Source organism: Petaurus breviceps, unplaced genomic scaffold (assembly GCF_028583685.1).
Source record: "Petaurus breviceps papuanus isolate PSGF00001 unplaced genomic scaffold, PetGlider_PUasm1.0 37, whole genome shotgun sequence".
Classification (NCBI taxonomy): Eukaryota; Metazoa; Chordata; class Mammalia; order Diprotodontia; family Petauridae; genus Petaurus; species Petaurus breviceps.
In genome coordinates, this window is record NW_027186296.1 from 86,794,547 (window position 1) to 86,799,056 (window position 4,510).

Here is a 4,510-nt window from a genome sequence, read left to right on the forward strand (position 1 = left end):
ACACGACAGCAAGTATCACAGTTCATGAGATTTCAGGAGTGAAGTACATTCTTAATATCTTCTTTTTCATCAGACTCTGCTCCTCTCTGGAGTATAACTGATTGAGGAGCTCAGACCACCTTCCTTTCCTTAGTGACATTGCCAAATGCCCCAAGAAATGTCCTATTAAAATCTTGGGAAATACATGAGGGGAGTTCACAATTTTTTTCCAGAGAGGGGGTTCCACTGGGAAATGGGCTGCATAGACTCTCAGAGAGATGTGAAGGTTCAAAAGCATTGCCTTTTTCTATCTGGCAGAAGGTTTATTAGTAACTGATATGTCTCACAAACCTTTCCCTATCCTCACTCCCCTGCTTCCCATGAATTTAACAACTATATTTATGAATTCAGAAGTTCAGTCCAAAAATCTGTTTACAAATCATTTCTAAAAGCACGGAACTTTATTAAATGAGGGTATTTATCTTAAAAATGGAAATAAAAATCTGTCTCAGTCTTATTTATGGATGACCCTCACTTAAGGAAATTGATTCCTTATGTGCTGAGGACAAGTTTCTCTAAACAGGAAAAAAACTGCCTGGAGAAGATTTGTGTCGAATATGACCCATCTGTTTAATAAGAGTATAAGGCAGAATCCTAACACTCAACAAGTACATATTTGAGTAAGTTAGTAGCTCCATTCTTGGGTCATTCAGCTTTGCTATCTCTTGAAAAACAAGGAAAGGCATCAACTTTCTTGTAACTGTAAAGCAGAAGAAGTGAGTTGAAGAAAACAAAAAGAGAAAAGTCCTGAATCCTTCAGGAAAGCAAGTGAAAGATGAGGTATGATTATCTAATTTACCCTCTGACAATATATGGCCATTACTTGGAATTTCTCTGTGCCCTTCTGTCTATAACACTCCCCTTCCTCACAAAAGGGGAACACTCACAATGAGACATCACAAAATAGAAATAGTTTCTTTTATGTCTAGTATATATCCTTGGATGTCCAAAACACATTTTACTTCACACCTACCTTCCTTCTGTTCAGTCTCATTTTAAAATCACAGGTTGTTCCATCTTGTTTCTTTGAAAAGACTGCTTTCCAACTACTTTCTGCTCTTCACTTTCCCAATTCTCCTCATGCTATTACACCTCAGTATCTGTACCAGTATATAAGGGTATTTAACCTCACTGACAATGCCCATGCTCCTTTTAAATTTCAAAATTTGAATACTAGGATTCTTTTCCTAAGGAAGTCAAAGTAGTTGACCTTAGGCCCCTTATGCCCCACAGTGTCCTGTGGAAGAAAAGTGAAGGGAAACTTCAAAATGGGAAAAAGGGACAAAATTTAACAAAATGTCCAAGACTGTAATTAATGACCATGGGGAGATAATAACTGTTGTGGGGGGGGGGGGGGGGTGAGGATGACTTACCTAGGGTAACCTACAAAAGGCAATCAAAAGTCTTCTAAAAGTTGGCTTGTATACCCTGTTTAGCTATCCTAATCCTGACATCCAATTTTTATTCTTTCATCAAGAAGGCAGCTTGTTACAGTGGAAGGCATGCTGGATTTGATATCAGAGGACCTGGGTTCATATCTTGCCTCAACTATTTTCTACTTGTTTGACCTAAGCAAAGCATTGCAACTATCTGAGTTTCAGTTTCCTCCTCTGTAAAAATAAAAGGGGGGGGGGGAGTTGGACAAGATGGCCTGTAAGGTCTTTTCCTTTTCTATATGTACCGCCCTATAATCATTTCCATAAGGCTTTCCTACCCTTATAGACTAAGAAACCATTAGGAATAGGGCGTGAGTGATCATCTAGTCTAGTGTCTCCCAAGTGAATTGCTATTAGGTACAAAACACAGTGAGGTATACACAAATATTTCAGATGTATTCTGTGCTCTCAAAGTGCTGCCAATCTCTACAGGAAAAGAAAAACAGCGTCTCCTGGAACTCTGCATGTCAGAGCACTGGCCATAACTCTCCCCCACCTGAACACTTCAAGCAGGTGGCACCTTTGAACCACTCCTTCCATAGTAGTTGGGTGCTCCCAGCAGGCAGCATTGCTGACTCTTCTTTCAGGGAAGAGGTATTCTGCCTGAGGGTTCATAGATCCATTACAGAGGGAAGTAGATGAGACTTTGATAACCCCCATAAGTCATAGGCTAAACATGCTTCCAGACCAGAATGCCTTCACTCTGAAGCCCTCCTCTCGTCCAGTGGTTCCTGCTGAGCTCTGATCTCACACAAATTGGGCCATGCTTTAGCCATCAGGAAGACATGAATACATTTAGGACCCTCTCCCCACCATTTCTTGGCTGGTCTTTTTCATGCACTTTAGTTAAAGAGCTAGCTCCTTTCCTCCATAGTATGATAATCTCTTTTCCCCAGGCACCAAGATGATGCAAAAAGTGCTGCATTGACATTTTCATGATTCTGAAGCTTGACAAAAATTAACAACAATAACAAACATATCTCCGCCAACAGTTCTTTAAGTCCTACAAGTCCTTCCAGTTTTATTTAGTTAGAATTATTTAAATTAGCCACAACTGCTTTCCACTACCTTTTGGAAGGGGGAGGGGGGGTGAAGAGACATTTCACACTTTGGTATTACCATCACATTTCACTCAGAAAGACTGGAGGGAGAGAGACAAATGACTGAATGTATAAAGGGAATAAGCATTTACAGTGCCTAATATCTTCTAGGAACTGTGCTAAACAAGATATTCAAATATTATTTCATTCGATCCTCACAAAACCCTGCAGTGTGGTGGCTATTATCATCCCCATTTTACAGTTGAGAAAACTGAGACAAACACAGTTAAGTGACTTGCCCATGGTCTTATAGTTAAAATGTGTCTGAAGTCAGATTTGAACCCAGGTCTTCCTGATTCACAGTCCTAGATCCACTGGGCCACTAACTGCCTCTATGAATAATGGAATGAATGAATGAATGAACGAATGTATCAATGAATGGATGGTTTGATGGTTGGATGAATGGATGGCCTTTTGCACAGAAAGGAAGGTATACAACAGAAGACAACTATGTTGGACCAGAATAGAGAAGGAACTTGATGACGGTTGCTTTTTCAGGGGGCTAATTTTGTAGAATTGAAGAAAAAGCAAATTAGTATTTTGCCAGGGTTTTTATCCGGGGCCCAGAACCCTTTACTACATTCTCCCTGCAAGCTTCTTTGCTTTTCAAAGTTTCCACAGTACGATTTTGGTCCCAGAGGAAGAAGTAAAATAAATCCCCAACACACATCCTCTATCCTATTAAAGTAACCAACATCTAGGACTGGATCTCTGGTGATCAAAAACAAGGAAGGCAATACAACCTATATTAACGTATAATGAAAATCAATATAATCTTACTCAGGACCCTGTATAAAAGGTCACTGTAATCACATTTAAGTGGAGTTACTTTCCAAGCATAACTGTAATATAATATATTGTGGTCCCCCATGAAATGGATGGAGAAATTTTTCAATCACTAAAGCAGATGAAATTTAGTTTCTTTATTCATGTTTATCCATGACCCTTTTATTTAAATTAATCCTATGTTCCTCCTTTCCAAAAAAGAATCATAGAATCTTAGAGTTGGAAAGAACACGGAAAATTATCTAATTCAGTGATATCAAATTTAAATTGAAACAGTGGCCCACTAATCCATACCTAAGAATCACTTTGGGCTGCATATTGACTTAGTTGTAAAATGTAATGTAACCTATGTTTTATTATATTTTTATTTATTTTGTTAAATATTCCCCAATTACATTTCGAGCTGGTTGGCAGCATTTGGGATGCAGACTGACACTTCTAATCTAGTGTAATCTCCTGCCCCAAGCTTTGTTTTTCACTTAAATCTGGTTTCCCTGTCAAACCACATAATGATTTTGGGGAAATTTTGACAGATAGCAGGTGTCTGATCTGCTTGATGTGACCCCTGCTTGACACAGTGATGTCCACATTATAGTGTATCTTGTGAATTCAATATCCCATCTCTCCAAAGTAGTCTTTTTTTTCCTTAAGGGAAAGAATTAATTTTTTCTCTTTGTATTCTATGATATTGGCACACTGTACTTCCATACATCAATGAGTTCTTGATCATGGTACCCATGAGGATATTCTTTGCAAATATTCAGAGCACAAACCCTATATGCTCTCTGATCTTGTGTGATCCTTTCTTCATCTTGCCATGACCACTGTGGGTGATACAAGGCCTTCCTCTAATTCTCTTGTCATTCATTATGTGTGTGACTCAAGCCTATTTGCATGAGACTCTTCATTTGTGATAAATTATTACTCAAGACTCTACATGAGGGATAGAGTTGGTGAGAACTTGAGAGAGGAAAGATTCTTGTTCTTCTGGCTTCCACCTTTGAGAGAGAAGACATGTGGTACTATGGCATGTCTTTCTTCAGGGAATGGTTGCTGGAAGGAGAGAAAGACTCAGGGAAAAAGCTAACTTATACAAGAGTGAGTACATTGATCATGTCCCTCTCACCTGCTTACCACACTAGAGACTTG

General features: G+C 39.0%; 1 long non-coding RNA gene across 1 annotated transcript in view; it reads left to right on the forward strand.

Moving 5' to 3' along the window:
* Positions 1-663: 663 nt before the first annotated feature.
* Positions 664-4,510, forward strand: part of LOC138169482 (uncharacterized) — a 12,464-nt gene continuing 8,617 nt past the window's right edge. Inside the window, exon 1 of the long non-coding RNA XR_011170366.1 lies at positions 664-819. This is a non-coding gene — a long non-coding RNA (uncharacterized lncRNA). The remainder of the gene's footprint in view (positions 820-4,510) is intronic.